The following is a 21,578-nucleotide window of genomic DNA, read 5'->3' on the forward strand; positions in this document are numbered from 1 at the left end:
TAGTTCCTGGAATCAAGCCATTTGTTGTTCATGGTGTAGGTCTGTGGTAAACACCATTAAAATGATCATTAAGAGGTTAGCAGCAGTGGATGGTTTTTCTCACAGGCTTTTCCTGGAGTGGCAATTAATCTATCAAAGACAACAGAGTAACACTGGACAATCCTCTGTTTTAATTTGAAAGTTTAGTCATTGCAGACAGCTAGCTCCTAGAGTTTTCTATGGGTAGGTCTATCTTGACACTGTCATTCAGCTGTCTTGAGTCTCCAGTACCCATGGTTGGACAGACTAACTGCTTCAGTTGGACAGACTTCAACTGCTGGAGGGCCATTATAACCAGAACCTGCAGCAGGTGGAGAACTCCTGTCACTACACTCATGGAGACTACCGCTGTCAGCTATAGTCCATGACTGTGGAATGCCACGCACAGGGAGAGACTTACTGGAGAGGCTGCTGTTTATTGTTCTGTACTGAACTGTAATGCCTTCCAATAACTACACAAGAACAACACTGCTCATGTGCAAACAGCTCACTCATGGTTACTGCTGTTCGATTATCTCTGCTATTCATTACACATACAAAACCCTGACATAACATCTTAGTATTGCTCAGTGAGTTAAGTACTAAGAGGTTAACTACAATGAAATGCTATGAGTGAGATGGATGTCAGACAGCAAAATGTAATGATATTTAAGGAAAAACTAAGACTTATATTACAGAAAAAGTGGAGTTCACGCTTTAATCGGTGATTCCCTGGTTCTGGTAGCAGTTATTCGTTTCCACACTGATGACTCTCAGGGAGCCAATATAATATACCAACAGGGATCATTAACTCGTCAGGAAGCAGGTACCAGTTGAGTGAAGCACAGACAACCGGCGCCAGCGTTATTTGGAGCCCAGATGGTTAAAAGCTTGTCTGCACCGTCCCTCCCTCCACTACACTGACCTGCACTGTGCCATCTGTTTAACCAACCATACTGTGCCAGGCCTGGTCATGCCGTGCCTTATAGCCTCAGAATAGGGCAGCTTCCTTAAGGATGGAGATGGCTTTGATTCAATCTGCAGTCCTCTCTCCAACTGTCTTCCTTGATCAAAGCAGCCTATGTCTACGAACTCTGCAAAACCAGAGATGGTCCTTTTTAAGAATCTAGCACGGGATGGTATGACCATTTTAAAAATAATCTGGCAGTTTCACTATACTTCACTGTGTTATTATTATTGTTACTGAATCAGACTTGGTACAGTTACAGCTGAGAATTTTAAAGACAACATTTAATTACCAGCAACCGGGAACCATTAGAAATGCAATAGGAACATGTAATTTATAAGAACGGGGAGTACCAAAGGCTCTATGCTGTGTATGGTAAAAGATGGGGCTGTTGTTGCTATACATATCATTTCTGTTATTTGTAAACGTTGTTAACTGGTACTAAAGAAAATTCTGAGCAATGCTTAAAACTACATTTACAGCAACATTTTGCTACAGTTGAGACACTTTAACCCTCGTATTAATATCAATAATTACTAGGGCCTTTTGACTGTAAACATAGATATAAATGTGAAAATGACTGAAAGGACAAGCCAGCATTTTACCTCAAACGAAACAACGACCACACCTGCTGTTCGCAGAAAGTACCTTTGCCCTTTTACGTTGATCGTGGTTCTTTGGAACCATGCATGCAAATGTCTGGAAAGATTCCCCTCTCTCTGCCATCTCTTGTGATCGTGTTTGACCGTCATTTAATGGTGTTGAATGGTGAAGGTGCGTCAGATAATAGATAAAAACTTTACCAATTCTTAAAACTTAGACCTTGTGGTGACCATTAAAAAATAAAGGTAACGCAGATAGGAACAATCAAATGTTAAGTTGCATTTGCATGTGTAAAAACGGCATACGGTCATGAATTGGCCTCGATTGCTCAGTTTCTATAAAGAAATAAACAGAAAAAGTACTTTTTATTTAATGTGAATGTTTTAATCAAATACTATATGATTGTTATGAACAGATATAGATGTTAGATAGTTTAAAGGCCAACAAACAAACAAACATACAGACATACATGTGCAATGCTCATTATAGTATAATGATTGTTTCTGTATAAGTGAGCCTTTACAATGGCTCATCTACTGTTAGTAGTGTATAATGTACAAAAACACTTTAATTTCATAATAATAAAGAAACAAACCTTAATAACACCACATAGCCAAAACATGAAATAGTCTGCTCTTAAGCTCTAACAAACATGTAAACATTAGGCTCAAAGCTGTACAGTCAGCTGCCTGTTACGTCTTGAAAGATAACAGTGAGCTGCCCAACACTACATGAAATGTTAGCATTTATGAGACATGCAATAAAAACCTTGTGACAAAAATAAGCTGAATTTATAGCACTTCTTTAAGAAAAAAAAAAACACTGAACTGCACTGTGGGTGTACAGCAACACAGTAATTTCACCAGTGATAATTTAGTCTTGAGGGTACAAAGATCTCTTATGTGATGGTAACGAATCTTCATGGCTGCCTGAACTTATCACAGTATACATGAAGGGTTGCATGCAATAAGTTGTGTGAAAGTAGAGTTCAGCTATGACTAAGCAGCTTACACTTGGCCAAAACTTGCATACAAAAACACCACAACCTTTTTTAGATCGCATCACTCACTGGGTCTCTGTCCCTCTTTCAGCATCTCTGATCATCTGTTGTAAAAAGCCCAATTTGTTCACCATCCCCACTCTTCCAGACAGCTCTCCCTTTCAGTGCCAATGCCTTTGTTAATTATAAATCTCACCCTGTCGTCTTCATTTAACAGACACAAGGGGAACTACGCCGAGCAAGAGCATGAGATGAGGCGAGACATTATGAAAAGCAAGCAGGAGAAAGACATGACTGACTGATCTGAATGAGAAGGTCAGAGAGGGAGAGAGGACAGATATGAGGATACAGAAGATTGTTTGTTTGGTAGGGGGGACAAAATAAGGACTGGGTTGCCTGGCTGACCTCGATTCTGCCATGACTCCTCTGTGCTACAAGGGCGGGAGGGCTGGTGTGTGTGTGTGTGTGTGTGTGTGTGTGTGTGTGTGTGTGTGTGTGTGTGTGTGTGTGTGTGTGTATAGGGAGGAGTCCAGACGTAAACCTACAATGACAAGGCTGCTGTTCTAACAATGCACCCCCTCTGATGAATCAGCCAACCCCCAACTGTTTGTTTCCCCTCTGCTCTTCAGTTTGCATTTGCAGGAAAACACAAAAGTATTCTCTTGTTTTGTGAATGACTAATACTGGCAAACAAAACTCAAAAGCAATTTACTGGAATTTAATTTACTGGCTTTTGAAAATTCTGAAAATAACAATCTGGATAAAATATTTTTTTTTGCATTAATTTTATGTCTTGTGTTCCAAGTGAACCCATTTCCTTTACAGCAGTGTGCTTTCCTGCCACCAAATCTTAATCTTCAGCTCAAGCCAAGATAATGGAAAAGGGAGCCTTTAGTCAACAGACTATCTAGAAGAAAAAAAGGTCGTAAAATAATTCTGTAGCTGAAACTGTGGAAGGATCATAAACATTACAGCTGGAGTCCTCCCAAAGGACAATGATATCTCGGCTCGACGATCATCAAATCATTTTTAGCTTAATATAAATGTGCAATTGCAGAAAAGCTCGTTTATTGTGTCTCCTTAACTTCTTTCCTGCCAGGCATTTCTGTTGTTGAAAAAGTGCTGTGTGTGATAAACATGATGAAGGGTGGAGGAGAGAAAAGTGACAGAAAGACAGCAGAGCTACAGACCTGTAGTAATAACTTAAAGAGTCAGCATATGTAATGATCAAATATCGTTTTAGTTGCTCAGCTGAGGTCTGTCCATGTATACTCACTAATTATGGTAAATTTATCTCTCTATCAACAGCAGTTTCTCACTTACCAGTTACTGAGACAACACTGGTGAGTCTTTTTGTTGGGACCACACATTTCAGAGCTCAGAAAACACTACTTTGGTGATGGCGCCGACCGGCGATCATAGGATGATCAGACTACGGAGCAGATCACCAAAACAAATTACAGCTGCTGTTATCTGTGAATCACCAGGTCTCTCACCCGGTCCACTTTTGGTAGTGTTTGATAGTGTTATCAGTTGGTCATCAGCTCTTCATTGCTCTCCCTGCTGCTGCTGTTGAGGTCTCATAGTTTGCACAAGACTCCACCCCCGTAGACATCAGGGTGGAGGCTGCAGGCCAGCAGGAGCTGGCAGTTGCCCGTACAAACAGGCTTTAGGGTCAGAAACATTTGCTGGTCTCGGCTTAATTCCCAACCAGTCGGCCTTGTGTGCCCCTAACTTCACCTCTTTTTCCCTCTATTTATTCAATTTTTTCATTTATATTTAAAGACAATCCCACACACACAAGCTTTCTAAAGTTCAAAAGTTTGATAAGTCATTGAATAACTGCGTTAAATAATTACATTTTAAACATTAGGGTCCAAAATAACCATAATGGAGCAGCCTTACTCACGAGTACTCAGCCACAGTGAAAGCATTGTGCACAATTTCGCTTTGTAAATTATGTGGTGGTCTACATTTCTCAGTGCAACCCATCCATGCATGTGAAAAAACAAGAGAGAATGCTGCACATAAAGAATGCAAGGAACTTGGCCTTATGAGCCTGTTTTATTAAGAGAGGAAGCCCAGCATAGCTGGGAGAGGATGGACAAGACTATAATCAGACCCCTGGGGCAGAGGCTAGCCCAGTGCAAACTGTGTGTGAAAAGGGGGGTGCTGGCGTTGAACACTGGGAAGACAAACCAGGAGGCTCACTTCAAACAAAATTCTCTATACAACATGGACAGATCCACACTCACATGAATCCACTTATAAGACAAATAAAAACAGCATGCTGATACAAATAAACATAAATTTTCAAAGGAAGATGAAAAGTGTGCAGATAGCATTTCTAGGCAGTAAGACAAAGAACAGCCGCAAGCAACAAACTATAAGCTCACTCTGGGAGGAGGATTTAAAGCACTAAGCTCACCGTTTTGGCAGGAGACCCTGAGATGGTGTGCTAAGTGGGTTAAAGCACACCCCAAGTCTCATAATCGCTCTAGCCCGCCCCTCCTCCCCCTCCTCCCCCCTCTGTCTGGCAACACCAGCCAAGGGGAGCAATTTCCAGTCCCACAGAATATTTGGAGAGGCCGAGGTAAAGAGTTAGATGAAACAGAAAAGACATGCACAAAAATGTGAACATGCAACTTCATCCAGACACCACTGGAGACAAATGGAGGGCCTTTCTCTCATAACTACTCTGTCTGGTGCATCACCCTCACTCTATTGCTGTCACCGATCCAGCTCCTTCTATTTCGAATACAAAATATTAAGTTCAGGCATCAATTCAACTGACTAGTTACAAATTAAGCTGTTTTCCTCACTCTAAGGAAGAAACTGGGAACAATTCTTTTATGTTTTATAAAGCATATTAAACAAGTTGACAATAACACGTCGTTGCTGTAAATGTAACAAAAGCCTCCCAGGAAGGGGAATCACCATCCTCCTAACTTCTCCTTACATAAACTCTCTGACCAAGCACAACTAGTGACACTAAACAAGTGTCAGAGAAAAGCCAAAGTATCGTCATTGAGCTTTTCAGTCGTATCCACTCACTCAACCTCAGTTACCAATTAAAATTAAAAGCTTGTAAATATCCTCCATATTGGTAGCTCTTTGCTCTCTACATGCTATACTAGCTCTCCTGCTAGCTGCTGCTAACACAGGGCGATGTTAGCTCAGAAGACCGAACTGACTTGAATAGATAGGCATTATAACCGATATCTGATCTATAATTATATCTAAAATTTTACATTTTGGTGACCTTTTATCTGTGAGTGTGACTTCAAGAATAAACAGGGTGAAAAAAAACAAAAAAACATGCAAACTGTCAACCTCGAGTCCCTCTCCAGCATTTGTATGCAGACACATGTGCATGCACACAAAGCCAGTAGCCAGACACTGTGGTAACATGAGCCTACAGTGAAACTGAAGTACTGCATCTCAGCAGGTCCCAGGCCCCACAGAGACCAGGCACTGTTTGCCTGCAGGACTGGTGAGCGCAAACAGAGTACAGTAGGTCCATTGAGACTGAGCTGAAACACAGAGCTGCAGAAAGCACTGTACAAAGTGAAGCTGTGAGAAAAGAGAAACAAAGACTGCAGCCAACAGCAAGGAAATTAAACCAGCGCAAACAGCAGCAGAGGTAAATCTCTAAGGTAAATGTATACTCTGTATTTGTTAAGCATTAGTATTAAGTGCTATAAAACAGCTTCCATATCAATGCTTCCACTTCAGGGTTTTTTCTATGCATTTTCAAAACTCTGGAATAGATGCTGAGGAAACGAATGATATATTTGTCAGACACAATGACCTAATGACCTAACTATTTCACAGTTCCCTTGCTCTCGGTTTCAAAGTTCAGTTGCTACTCAGTCATGGAGGTCAGTCAGTTATCTGGGGTGTCTCCTCCTTTTGTCACACAGACTCCAACTCCGCTGTTCTGAACTGAATCTTTAAATCACTGAATCAATTAACATCCACACAAACAGGGTTCTCTTATCACTAGTGCACATTTTATGTTCCTGTTGCCTAGGTAACCCTGTGACGAGTTCCCACCCTGTTGTGTCATTCAACTGCGTCCCATTGGTCCTGGCTTCACTCACCTCAAAGTTAAGAAATGTTAACGCAGGAGCAGCCAAATCAGTTTCACTAACAATTATTTCACATTGTTGCTGCAACACATCGCACTCTGGTATCACATAAGGATGACAAGAATGTGAGCTCCCTGTGTAGACATTGTGCAATCAGAGCCTGCAGCAGGTGGAGAACTGGGGCTTTAAGTGGTTAGAACCACTACCCCGAGTTTACCACAGCTGCAGAGCAGAAACAGCAACCATCATCACTGGTCCAGGACAGTGAAGTTGGACTCCATCCACAGGATGAGACTCACGTGAGGGAGCTCTGTTATTCATTGTCACAAACCAAATGCAGTGTTACTTATTAATTTATTTAAGAAAACATGGTTGTGCCCCTTTTTTGCACACACACACACACACACACACACACACACACACACACACACACACACACACACACACACACACACACACACACACACACACACACACACACACACACACACACACACACACACATATGCTCTCACCTGTTTCCTGCATCATTAACACCTCAAATACAGTTCAATTCTGCAAGAAACTCTGGATACTCTGAAGATGTTGCTCATCAGGAAACTGATGGGATAACAAATATTAATTATAAAGTCCTTGCAGGCCTTTATGTTTGTATTCATTCTGGGTATTTCTCTTGTTTTCTTGGTACACTTCTCATTATTATTGTTGAGTTTCTTTTTTTTTGTACCACTTGTTCTTCTTACACTGGACTTAAGTTTGCAGTTGTGTATTAAACATTTACAAGGGCATCCATTCCTGGCAAAGGAGAAGCAGAGAGGCAGGTGGTGAGTACAGGTGAACGAAGCCTATTCAGAAGATATTATAAAGAGGGGTTTGTCTTGACTGAAAGAGGATTACAGGAGAAGGTGTGGTTCTTCTTAACTCACAGTGGTATTGTGTGCATGTGTGTGGGCTTGTTTTACTATTCATGGGATTCTGAAAAGAGGAAGCCTGCTATACTGGTGTGGACCTAGATCTCTATGGGGGCTAAAAATGCTGGGCCACATAAGTTTAAATGGCTTTTCAGGGTTAAGACTTTAGTTGTGGTGGTAAAGATTAGGGTAAGGGGTTAACCCATGCATTATGTTGAGGCTGGTTGTGTTTTTGACCTACCCAATAGGGTTCAGTGTCAACAGAGGAACAGCGCAGATGCTTTGCTTTTAGAATCCAGAGGTCAAAATCTGCACTGCATTAAAACCACTGTGCTTCTAATGCTTAAGAAAATACTGTGATAATTTATGAATGGTTGTTTGTTTCAAGTCACACAGAGGAGGTGAGGAGGAGTTTTACTTGCTGATAGAGGTTTCAGCCTCTCACAGTTATCTCAGGCATCTGGGCTGACAGCGGCATCTCTGAAGTGGAATTAGGCCAATAACAACAATCAAATGGAAGGTGTGTCTGCTCCAACCACCCTCAAATGCTTCAAAGCATACTCACAACACAAGCACTGTACCATCGGATCACCATCATCACTTTCTTTCTCAACCTTGGCTACAGCTGCAGGGACGGCACTGAGGGCAGCGCCACTGCCATTTTTCTCATTCCTTACCCTGCAATCCACAGTCATCACAGTCCCGGCTTGAACTGATGTGGAGCTGTGTCACAACAAGCTAAATTCATGCAGAAGTCATCTCCCTTTCGCTCTGTGTTTGGTTTAAAGCGTGGCGTGAGTCCAGGGTGTGGTCCTACAGCCATGCATGCACTCACACTGAGCTGCACATGTGCTCTCAAAAGGATACAGTGGCCTATTTGTTTTCCGGGGCTAGGAATTACGGTGTGGAGTGAAAACATTTAACTAATGGCATGAAGTTAAAGATTAAAAATAGGACAAAAGGGAGGGAAGGGTAAAGAGAGTTAAGAAGGAGCATTTGAAGGAATTATTTGACATTTTGGGCAATATTCAAGATCCCAGTTTCAACAACAGCAATCTTCGTTGTTTCTCCATTTATTTTTCAACAATACTTCTCCATCCATCCATCCATCCATGCATCCATCCATCCCTGCTTATCCCTTTCAGGGTTGCGGGGGGCTGAAGCCTATCCCAGCTGTCTTAGGGCGAGAGGCAGGGTACACCCTGGACAGGTCGCCAGTCTGCCACAGGGCTGACAATACTTCTATTAATATTAAATTTTAAAAAAAGACTATTATAAAGCAGAAAATTGTCTTTTTACCAACATGTCATAATTTATACTCAAACAAAAACTTAATTTCTTTTTATATTGCAAATATCATGGGAAAAAATAGGTTATTGTCCCTTCAAAACCAAATAAATAAATTGTCTGTTAGCTCCACATTGTTTATTGTCAATGGCCTTTTGAAGACGAAGCAACCCAACTCTTGCTGAACTTCCTTTGATATAGTTTACTCATGGGTCACACTCTTTACTAGATAGGTTAATCTTTTTGCCCAAATGCAATGACACCGTATTTCTTTAACCTCTGTGCATGGCACAGGCAACAGGATATAGACAGATATAAAAACCTGACAGGTTACCTTTTTGTGACTAGCCTTATTTTTATTTCAACACCAAGACTCTTCCTAGATTTAACTTTCAACACTGAAATTAAGCGCATTTCCCCAAAAGCCAAACTACTTGTGAATAAATTAGCAGGGGAGGGGGGGAACAGCGCCTGGAGGATTCGCATGGGGCTGCCAATATTCAAAACTCAGACGTGGGAACGGCTGAAGAAACGCAGCCCTCTGCAGACAAGTGTGCACACGGGGGAAGAGCGTCTGGAGTAGTTAATGAGTGCAGGTAAGTCTGTGTTGAGGTGTTTGGGTTGAGATCAGCGACAGTCTGAGAGAAGAAAAGTTATCTAAAAGCATGTCTGAGACACACAAGGACAGAGAGGTGTTGTGAGTGCCTTTAGGGAGCAAATTGGGTCAAGCAAGTTTCAGTCAGGTACAGGTGAATACAGGGAAAACACACACACACACACACACACACACACACACACACACACACACACACACACACACACACACACACACATAGCTCCAGCACAGACACAATATCCACCGTCTCCAACGTCTACATTGTGCTAAACCTTTTTTCTTCGTAAACATACTCATTAGAGAAAGAGGAGATCTGCTCCACATACACGCTCTCTCCAGAGACAAACAACAGACTGCATTTCCTCCAAAAACTCACACACAATACACCTCCTTTATCACAATCACATGTCACTTTATTCTTCTTTGTCCGCCTTTGTTTTAGTCATTACTGTTTCTCAGGTAAAGCCTCTCCTGCCACACTGAACTGAGCAGTTATCTAATCAGAGCTCAGCTGCAGAGGTCACGGGGAAAACACAGAGACAAAAGGGAGGATAAATCCAGGGAGTGAAAAAGGAGAAGGAAGCAACAGACCTCCCTTTCAGCCTCTCCCACAGTCTGTCCCTCATCCCAGGGCTCTGAGTTATCAGCTCACCCGTCTCCTCTCTCACAATGATAACAGCCTCTGCTGGTGTGTGGAGAAACACTAACTTTTGTCACTTCCTTCACCCCTCCACTGCTCTCTGGCCGACTCCTGTGGGACAGTTAACAAGCCTGTCGCTGCTACATGCACTAACATTTGCTGGAAAAACAACTGCATCGATCACCGCCTTTGGCTACAACAAACAATTAAGCAGAGAGCTGACGCTTTTGACATTTTCCCTCCAATGTAAAATAGATTTTACCACATAAATATTTTCCACAGTAGTGCATGATCTAAATGCACTGAATGCCAAGTCTGCAGTGAGAGAAAAAGATTAAAAACAGCCAGGGAGCTACATGTTACAATTAAAGTGTTTCAAGGACTGGCATCAGAAGAACTAATTACAATACTGCTAATTTAATCAGGCACTCGAATAAACAGCACTTGAAGGCATACAAGTTTTCACATGTAGTGGCTCAGGAAAACTCTGTTCAGGCTCAGCAAAAAAACGCTAAGACAAAGATGATGTATGTGTGAGGGCAGGGCACAAGCAGGAGCCACGCTACTATTTATGTTCACCTGAAAAGAGTTTATAAGAGGCTTGTTTGAAGCGTGTGACCACAGTTATGCATGATTTATGGTACTGCATTAAATCTATGGCAGAGCTCTATATCCTATGCTGCAACGTAGACACTGCACTTTTAGGTTGTAATATGCATTGTAAACAAGTATACTGATTAGCATAAAGATCATCTTTGTGAATCTCAGTGTAATAGGCTGCTATTGTGTCTAGTTTGCTCATTCTGCCAGTGGAGGCTACATAATTTTGTGTAAATTCAAGAGTCAGGACCAGCTACGTTTCAGTAAAATTAACTGTTCTTCGATGTCCACCATGAACAGGTCAGTTTGACTTGTGGTACCAAAGCAATGCACACACATCACTCTAGATGTCACAAGTACGTGGAGGGGGGGTCAAAGAGATTTTTTCCAAAACCAAATTTGAGCATCAACATCATGAGATACATCATTATTTCAATAGCAAAACTGGCGTAGAGAAACAGAAACTACATTTGTTGCCCTGGATGCTGGATCTGTTTTCTGATTATTCCCTGGAGAGACCTTCAAATAGCAAATGCTGGGACAACATTCCCAGGGCCATATCACCACGTAGGATCAGTGGCTTATCTAAACAAGTTATTACATGTCAATGTCTACTTTTTACCTACATCCTCTAGTCGTGAATATAAAATATTACATGGTTTTATCAAATATGTTACTTACTGTAAAAAAATAAAATCAAATCTGCTGGTTTTTATTGGATATAAACTAGATGGAGCTTAATAAGCAGAAATCTAACAAATACATTGATGTCTAAAAAGATGTAATCCTTTGGAAGTGGCAGCCTATCAACATAAGTTGCTTGTTAACTACAAATATATATTTTTAAAGATGCATACACATAATGAATACTCAAGACAACAAATGGTGCCCGAGAGTTACAGAAATATACTGTATGTTTGCAAGAAATTCCCCCTCACAGAGCAGACTAAATATATTGTCTGCCCTGCTGTAGCAATGACATAAACACATTATCATACCATACACTGTCTGAGCTGTGTAGACCAAATGAACTACATAACCTCCATCACAGCACCAAATCTGATTTTGAAATAAGGAGGGGGAAAAAATGCACATTTTGATACAGTACCATAATAAAGTGGGACAAGAGGCATCCATGGAATGACCGCACGCTATACTCAATTAGCATTAAAACAATGGCACCACAGTGAACAGCAACAGCCTGAGATCTGAGCTGTGAAAAAACTGAGCGTGTTAGAGACCACATGTATGTATAACAGTGTGTATATATGCATGTTTGTATATTTATGCATGTTTCTCGTCACACATGCCACAAAATGCCAGGGGAGTATACCGTGTTACTGTTGATGTTTCATGAAATATTTCAAATAAAAAACAAAAAATAAAACAACTTAAACTATCCCCTCCTCATCCACCTATTCCTACACATGCGCGAGGTCCTGTGGGTGTGGGTGTGTGTGTGTGATCTGCTGTCTCTGTTTTAAAAGGACATGCTGGTCACTAAAAGAAAAACATCCTGTGCGACAGAGGAATGAGGAAACATTCACATCTCTCTACATGTTTCCTGATGCTGTTTGGAGAATTTGGAAGCAGCCTTGTTCCTCTCCGGAAACCAGGATGATCCAATCTTAAACTATCCTAACAATGAAAGGGCAGGGAGAGTCTCCAGGATTGCAGCTGCATGCCACAGACAAACTCCACGGCCTCTTTCTGAAATGAATGTTTAGACTCATACCCTGTGAACTGGTCATTTATCATCATGACGGATCACAGGGTAAGACCATTTCTCTCCCTGATGCCTAACGGCTGATTCACAGCAACACTCATATCCACCACACACTTGCGTCCCCCTCAGAATACACTCACTTCCTGTCCAGCAGCTCAACTTCCAGCTGGCAGCACAGAAGGAGAACTAGTAAAAAGGCTGATGAACACCTTCAAAGAAAATACAGATCGAATTTCCCCACGAGAGGTTCCTGGAGGCTACAAAGAGGCCAAAATGTGGTCATTCACACATCCATTTAACAAAGAAGAACTGACTCATTGTTGGGACATAATTGCCTGGAACACGACAGCCTTTTGTTGACTTTGTGATTCAGACAATTTACTGAGATGATGGGCTTTTATACTTCCTCTTTTGCATTACCATTTTCGATTGCTGATTTCAAACTCTGTCGTTAGTGTCGAGTTTCAAACTGTAACACTAAAAACAGATGGGTGAAAAACCTGAACCAAAAATCCAGAGCTGATCTTACTCTAGCCCAGAGTAATGCCACTGTAACAACTTCTGCATCTGTAAGAATGCAAGCGTGGGACTGGGCCACTAACTTATTAAAATAAAATTAAAAAATTGTGACTTATTGAAATGAGATCATCAGGACAAAATAATTACTCTTGCGTTCATTTCACCAAGAAGCTTCTGTTTAGTTTCTTGTTATAAATAAAGCACATCCCTTTCTTTCATAAAAGGTGCTTTCATTTATTTATTTTTTGCTTTGTAAAAGACCAAACTCACACACCATTTTCAGCCTGAGCCAATACGACTAAAACAGAGCCTTTAGTAGGCAGGACAGGATGAAGGAAAGGTGAAGTGAAAGTTGGCTTAAAGGCACCCAAACAGGACACGAACAGCATTAGCGTTGCAACGAGAGTCAACGTAAAGTGACATTCAGTGACTGTAGAGTAATGGCAGCAATGATGGTCAGCATCATGACATAGTCTCGCATTAGGCTTTTCTTAGCTTTGAGGTAAGCAATTTGGTTGATTGACAGCACAGGAAATTGGTTAGAGGGTCATCTAGGCTAGAGCGAGGAATGACCACTAGCAACCAACCAACTGCAGCGACAAGGGAACCTTGGAAAGGATTTTCAGGTTTTTGCAGCTGCTTGTGTCTCCAAGGTCCCTCACTCAGCCCGTATTTGGTGGCATCCAATACTTGGCTGTCAATTTCAGCTCTCTGTCACTCGACAGCTGTGTGGTCCTTTCTTAATGTCTGTCTGCACCGTAGACATTATCATTGATATTACTGAAACTTTAAAATGTAACATCTTGTGATAACAGAAGAGGGTTATCTGCAGCAACATCTTAGCAAAGCTCAAGCTGGTGCCTTTGAGAAATGGGCTTCACAGTCAGGGGGTAAAAATTCCTTCTGGACAATTCTGCATTGTCACTTCCTCTTCATTTAAATTTGTTTTCCATTTTAATTAAATTTAAAGAAAAGTTTAAAGCATGAATTTCTATGGGAAAATTAACTGCATGATTATTAAATTAAGAAATAAGAAAAAAACTTACATTATTGAACACAGTCATCATGATTATGATTGCTGCTGTAATCTGCAACCTTACGGAGGGGTATTATCCAAATTGTTTAAACTGTGTGTCACAACAATACAAATCACCAAATATTGATGCTTTTTCTAGGTTGCCTTAAAAAAGTAACAACAACAACTACTTGTCCCTAGTGTGCAAGTTGGCCACGCATGCTTTCAAAAGGGGGTATATCCCCACCGTAAAACAGATAGCAAGTGAACCCATGACCTGACAGGTGTTTGATGGTCAAGCTCGTGTGTACGTCGAGTGCACGAGGTTAATTCACTGTCTCACTCCATTAATAACAGATGGAGACACAATCAGCTGTTTCTTTATCCCGTCGTGCAGGATTTCCTGTTTCCAGCACATTTTTGGCATGCTAAATACAATAGAGCTTTTTGTGGAATCAGACACACACACACACCCACACACACACCCACGCACACACACACACACACACACACACACACACACACACACACACACACACACACACCACCTGTCATCTCCACATGTGATGGCTCAGTTAAGAACAGATAAGAAGCAGGTGTAACAACATACTCGTTGTCTTAACGCTCTAGACACGGCTACCTGGAAATAAGGAGGAGGTGAAATGAAGACATTATAGAGAGAAGTGTCTGCTGTCCCTTTCACCTCCGTGGCATTTCATATTAACGAGCAAGTATTTGAATGCTTTGAAAGTCTCTGGAACAAAGTCTTTTCCCTAGAGATCAATTGAATGAATTGTGCTTCTAGCATCGTCATCAGCATCACTCACCATCCTCATTCGTGTTTTAAAGAGAGGGCAGAGAGACACTTTACAAAGGAAAGGGAGGAGAAGGAGTAACAGCTGAGAGCTCTTAATGTTATAAAGGTGAGGACATTCAGTGCTGTTCAGGGATAAAGCAAGTCTATAGCCAATTGGTGAAGCTATTCCTATTTTTCATGCACTCAGATTTAATGTGAGAATTCAGAAAACCCTCAAAACATTGAATCCAGTTTTCTAACACTCATGAAAATCTTAGAGTCCTTCTCTGTTTCAATAAGGACAGATCGAAGTATTCACATTTAAACTCACTGCCTGTCAGGGCTAAGTACAGACTCTTCTGGAGTAGATATCCATTTATAAATCTGTAGCGTGGCCTTCACTTTAAATTGCTGAATGGACTGCATTACACAGTCTTGTGTAAATCACTCTTTATGTACAGCACTTTATCAGGCTGTCTAAATGCCTTTGTAGCCAGTGGATCTGCTGTAACCCTGTCACAAGCTGAGAGTTTAGTCAGTAACACTGTTTAAGTGTTTTGTGGATGGACGATGTGGCTCTCTCTCTCTCTTTCACTCTCTCACTCTCCCCTCTGTTACCAACGGTGACCACGAAGAGGACGCAGGCCAACCTGTGGCAAGACAGGCCTCCTCAACATCTGGGTTTATCCTCGAGCTAAAACCAACAGGCTATATTTACCCGGGTCAAACACATTCAGAGGAGAAAGATGGAGCCGAGGACATAGCCTGTGCTGCTAAAAAGACCTCTTTTAAAGAAAGAAAGTGGCACATCTCATATATTTACACCCAGGCCTGTGATTATCTGATTCATTCTCTTCTCTGACAAGAAGACACAGATGGGTAAACAACACCTTGAGAGAAAAAAAAGAGGAGGCAGTTTTGACAGATCAGCTGCCTACCTAGAAGATGTTTTATCGTTGCACAAGAGGCCGTAAAGCATAGACTCATTTCATGAAACATGGTATGCACCTCCCTCTGTAAATCTCTGACCTCCTGACACCATCATGAATGCTGACTTATGGACAAAACCCTCGAGGGAGGAAAAATACATCAGAGTGCAGGGGGGTGGGCTGTAATGCTGTCACTCATCTAATGCTATTTGATATTAAACTGTACACCTGAACTCTAACACAGAACAACCATTCAGCATGTGTTTATGCACAGTATCTAAACAACTTTCATTAGGTTTGCAAACAAGAGCTTGTTGCATACATAAAGATGCTGCTGTGTCCAATCTACTCAAATATCTACATGTATATAAAATGAAATAGGTATCCAGATATACACATTAATGTATACAGAGATACATTTTCAGTTAGACAAAAACATGTTCATGCTGACTGCTCATAGAAACTGTGACTTAGCACACTGTAACCACAATATTACATAAAACTACACTACATTACATAATTATCAAATGAAATGCAATTTTCTGTCCTTTCTGTTGCACTCACACTAACTACACCCACACAATACCTCTACGTTTCTGTTCTGCTCTCTCTCTTATTGCCTCTTACTCTTCTACCTTATATATACACACACACATCTGTATGTTACAGATTACTGCTCTGCAACTGTATTCCACCTTTAATTAAATTTAACTGTATTTTAATTGACTGCAGTTTCATTAATTGTTTTTAAATGTTCATGTTTTGCCTGTGTACCCCCCCCACTTGTGGATGTACCTTGTGGAGGTGCCTGCTACATAAAGACTAAAACAATCTCTGTCCAGACATTTCAGCTTATTTGCATGCAGTGTAAACAAAAATGAGACTGATGGTTGCTTGTTGAAAACATTACAGAGGATAAAGAGTAATGGCAAAAAGCCTAGAGATTTCAATATATGGATTCACAAAGTAAATACAGGGTGTAAAGGTGCTTTTAGACAAGACGCATCGCGCTCTGAAACACACCTTTTAATGGCTAGCTCGGTTTGCTGCTGCGCTGAGCAAAAGCGCAACTCAGCTTTGACGCCAATACAAATGAGGCATCCAGCCCTCAGCAGCAGCAGGCAGGGAAGGCAAAATGGGAGAAGTGTTGACACCTGTTTCTGAGTTAACCCTGGAGCTCTATAGCAGGCCGGACCCCTGTCCAGGGTGAAACCTGCCTCTCATCTTATGACAGCTCGATACCACATTGGATTTGTGGTCTAACTGCACATACTATCCATATGACCCTCACTGCACACTTAACTGCACTTCACTTCTTTTTCTCTTTTCTTTCTTCATTGGAGAAAACGTGGACTACAACTGAGTAAATATTGGCTTTGTTCATGTTTTCCTTTGCTTACAATTGAAAGTTTCTAGCATTTGTGCTGAGGATATATACACATATACAGTATGTGTATTGGCCATTTATTTGTGGGCTCTTTCCCAACAAAGTAAAATAGTTTGAATCTATGCAGAAGAAAAGACACTGTATAGAGGAAGTTTTTTGAGATTTTGCTTGGTATTCTATTACATTATTTATTTTTAAGTAACCAAAGAATTTAGCCTTTTATTTTGTTTGCATTCTTCTGTGACACTTAAAACTTTTGACTGATCTGAATTAGGATTTAGTTTATAACACATACCCACGTTATTTATCTGAAGTACAACCGCATAATGTTTTACAGTACATTAATCATGTTTAACTAAATAATATTTAAATGAAAATTAACTTTAGGAGCAAAAACAAACCTTCAGGCTTGAAAAACACCATGATAAAGTCCAGTAACACTGTTTAAGTGCTTTGACTGAGATGATAAAAATGACCGTGAGAAGCCCGGGCAAATGGTAAATGAACTGGTTCTTATATAATGCTTTTATACTCCAGCACGCAAAGAACTTTTATACAACGTGTATTCACATACATGTCTTAGTCCTTTCTATCCAACAGTCACATACATTCACGCATCGAGAAACTCAGAGTTCAGTATCTTGCCCAAGGATACTTTGGCATGCAGAGTAGAAGAGCCAAAAAGCAGACCACCAACCTTCAGATTAGTAGATGTCCTGAATAAATGGTGAAAGAAATGCACTTTTTTAAATGATGGAAAAAGAGTTGATGTACAAATTGTTTTATCTGGAAGGTTTATTATTTCAGCAATAGCAAATCATCACCAAAAACACACACACACAAAAAAAACTACACCTCGATAAAACCACCTGTTGATCATAGTCAATTAATGCCCTCATCGCAAGCTGGGTGGAGGCTGTGATGTCAGGTGTGCTGACGTGTGCAGATCCATTCAGATTAACTGCCAGCACTGGTTTAACCTGTGTCACAGTGTCGGTTTATAAAGGCTATAAAAAGACTATGAGCCAGCAACAAACACAGAATGCAATTTGAAATACACTCCAATAAAGAATAGAAGACAGTAGCTAGCCCAAGTTCTAGTTAAAGACCCACTTTAAACACAAACTTATGCACACATGCAGCATCACCGTGGAATCTGACTTAGACCAGATGGCATCCATAGCCTCAAGGTTTGTGCTCCCTCTCTGTGACCTATCAGGATACACCCAGTGATTGTGATGGATGTCATGTACACAGTGAGCACACACAGTTATTCACTTCTATTAACCTCTATTTAACTAAGACGCCTTGAAGGATTAAAAAGAAACCTGGCAAGAGATTTTGCGTTCTAAAATTACAAACGGCAGGAGGACGGCCAAGGTGTCGCGGCTGGGAAAGAGAACTACAACCATCGCTGATGCCAAAGCGCAGCTTTTACTGGTGTTAAAAAAAATAAAAAATAAATCACGATCTTGGAAAGATTGCTTTGTTCCTCCTACAGAGGACCACGACTGCACGGCCATGAGTAAGTTCCTTGAAATCTTTGTCAAGAAAAAAGGAAAAGGGGGAAATCAACAACTGATGAGTCACCTCTGCCAAGATAGAACGCTGTGATTCAACAAAATGTTTACAGGCGAAATAACTCAGGTGGCCCACATTCACCTCCCTTTGAAGACAGCAGTCTTTGTTCCAGCAGCTGCTTGCAATGAAACACCAAAAATATGTAGCAGAAAATATAGGATGTCTTCAAAGATCACAGACTGAAAGCAAGAGTTATCTGCTACAAGTTAACTCCTGTAGGCGCTTTGCAACAATCCTACATGGGTCCAGAGTTATGAGGTCAACCCAAATTAACGTGATATCATTGTTTTAAGAGAAAAAGAAACATGCTTAGATAGACACAAAAGACCTTACAAGACTTTCCAAGCCCATGTCACACTCAGCGAAACATATTTTAGACAAAACACGAGGTGCATGCAGGTGAAACACATGAACTCTTACAGCTGTATCAACATATTTTGATGCAGCTGTAGGAAAGGTGAAGTTTAAACAGTTAACCCTGTATGCAAAATGCAGCTTATAACCAGCTGTTGTTGTTTAGTTGGCTCTTTGTCAGATTTCTGGTGATGGAGTGTTGTATCTGCTGACAATATTGAGCATATTATGCATGTGGTTGCTCTGTAGCTACATACATATAACGCCGTTAGGCACAACGACAATGTCTATCTACACCACTGTATTCAACAAGGCAGCTTCCTCATAAGCATAAGCTTATGAGAATGCTGTTGTTGGAAGACGTAATTAATGAATTAATACATGGATATTTCAGAGTATCACTTTTTTCCCCCTATCAAATAATCCCAAAAAACAAATGACTGTAACTTTAAACTACAACGCTTTTCAGCTCCAAGACAACAAACCTCAACAGCCTTTTTTCTGAAACATCTTTTTCATTACAAAAAACCCGAAACAAAACAACAAACAAAAACAACACAGCTTTAGCTAAAACATTAATTCACTTTAGCTTCCTCATCCTCCTCATATTGTAAAGTTATTACTGAGGCATGTTCACAGAACAGAGACATCATTATCAAGTTACTACTCTGGCACATGAAAAAGGTCAGTTCACACCTGTGGCTGCATCCCCCTGTATACAGGTTCATAAAAAGTCCCTTAAGCAGCTCATCTAGAACATCTTTTGGTGTCACAGTTTTTGCATTTGAAAGTATACACATCTCCCAAACAGGCAGATATACAAATAATTCTAAAATAAGACTGAAAGTCATTAATGCTTGCAAATTTTTAACACAACTTCACCCATCTGAAGAAAAATCAAACCAAGTATAAAGAGCTTCAGGTCTGATGAAAGTTCCTTTGGGATCATTTTTTTTTTTTTTACTGTGACCCCACAAACTGTTTTAATCTTTCTGACAAACTCATTAAAAGAGTATTCTTTAATTCTATGTACATTTAGTTCATACACTATAAGAACCAAGGTTTTGGCCCACTCATCTTAATCTTTAAATTCATGTGTTTTCAGTCCCATTACCACAGGTATAGCACAGGTATGGAGTCTGTCTTTACACATATTTGAGTCATTCTAAAGAGCACACTGAATTTAAACATATTGGTACTGTAATAGGATGGCTCATTGAAACAAGTCAGCTTGTGAAATTTCTTTTCTCCTAAATATTCCATGACCACCTTTAAGCAGTATTGCAAAGTGGAAGTGATTAGGAACCACAGCAACTCAGCCACAAAGTGGCAACCACAGTTGACAGTTACAGAGTGGGGTCACTGAGTGCTAAGAAGCATAGTGTGTGAAAGTCACCAACTCTCTGCTGACTCAATGAGTTTCACACCTCCTCTGGCATTAAGATCATAACTTCAACACAAACACTTTGACAGTTGATCTGAATCTTTACAGAGCCTACGATGTAACCTACGTAAGTGGCCAGTGCTGTTGCCAGCATGCTTGCGCATCTGGTCACGTCCCCAGTGTTTTATACATGCCACAATAGAAACAAATAAACTTCTGGCTTGTTTTCCCCTCCTGAGTCCCTTCTCTTTATTGTGGGTACTTTCTTCCCAAAGGCAAACATTTATCCCTCAAGTTTTTCCACTTCTTTGTACATCTCCTCAAATCCACTCCCATAGGTTTGCCAATTTCCCTCCAAGAACTTACTGACATGCATGAGTTCTTACATTGAGGCTATGACTGTTATCCTCTCAATGATAAATTCAAAAACTGAGGCTAAAAAGTAGGCGGAAATACATAAGATGAATCAGCGGTAATGAACAGCCCAGTCAGTCAATAGTTGTGGGCTGCATCGATTCAATATCCAGTTAAATTTCCAGAGAAGTGTACGCCAGGTTATGCATAGCGTAGGGTTTCAAAGGGGTTTGCAGTTAAGATGTACCTACAGCACTGTAGGCACTTCTATGCAGAAGTCTAAATCAACTATGAACTGGTAATTTCATGAAATGGGTTTCCATGTACAAGCAGTGCACTAACCCAGGTCCATAAAAATATGCTTAGATGAGTTTAATGTGGAATAGGTTGACTTGCCCATACAGCCCGTATTCTTCGGACTATAAGGCACACTTAGGCTACGTCCACACGTACATGGGTATTTTTGAAAACGGAGATTTTCCGTTTTCGTTTTGAAAAGAGAAGCAGAACCGAGTCATATGTGTGGAGGGACAGTAACTGTGTGTGTATATGTAAGCATTTAAACACTGCAGAGAGTACAATTAACAGTAACAGTATTGTAGAAATTCATTTCACCGAAACAATAACGTGGCGCACAGTGTGACGTCAAAAAAGGCGCACACCTTTGACGCTGCGTTTTCTCCGTTTTCCTCGTCCACACCTAAATGCAAAAACGGAGTTTTCGAAAATATCCACCCTGGCAGGCGTTTTTAGAAATCTCCGTTTTCAGTGACCAAAAACGCCGTTTACATGTAGACGAA

At 40.8% G+C, this 21,578-nt stretch overlaps 1 protein-coding gene across 2 annotated transcripts in view; it reads right to left on the minus strand.

The window, feature by feature from the left end:
* sipa1l3 (signal-induced proliferation-associated 1 like 3) overlaps nt 1-21,578 on the minus strand; it is an 83,623-nt gene that overhangs the window by 58,286 nt on the left and 3,759 nt on the right. Inside the window, exon 2 of one of the 2 annotated variants that reach the window (XM_039622712.1) lies at nt 944-1,112. The exons of the other annotated variant lie outside the window; for it this stretch is intronic. The gene's annotated coding sequence lies outside the window, so the exon portion shown is untranslated. The remainder of the gene's footprint in view (nt 1-943; nt 1,113-21,578) is intronic. 2 annotated transcript variants of the gene reach the window in all.

This window comes from Oreochromis aureus, linkage group 14, assembly GCF_013358895.1.
Source record: "Oreochromis aureus strain Israel breed Guangdong linkage group 14, ZZ_aureus, whole genome shotgun sequence".
Taxonomy (NCBI): domain Eukaryota; kingdom Metazoa; phylum Chordata; class Actinopteri; order Cichliformes; family Cichlidae; genus Oreochromis; species Oreochromis aureus.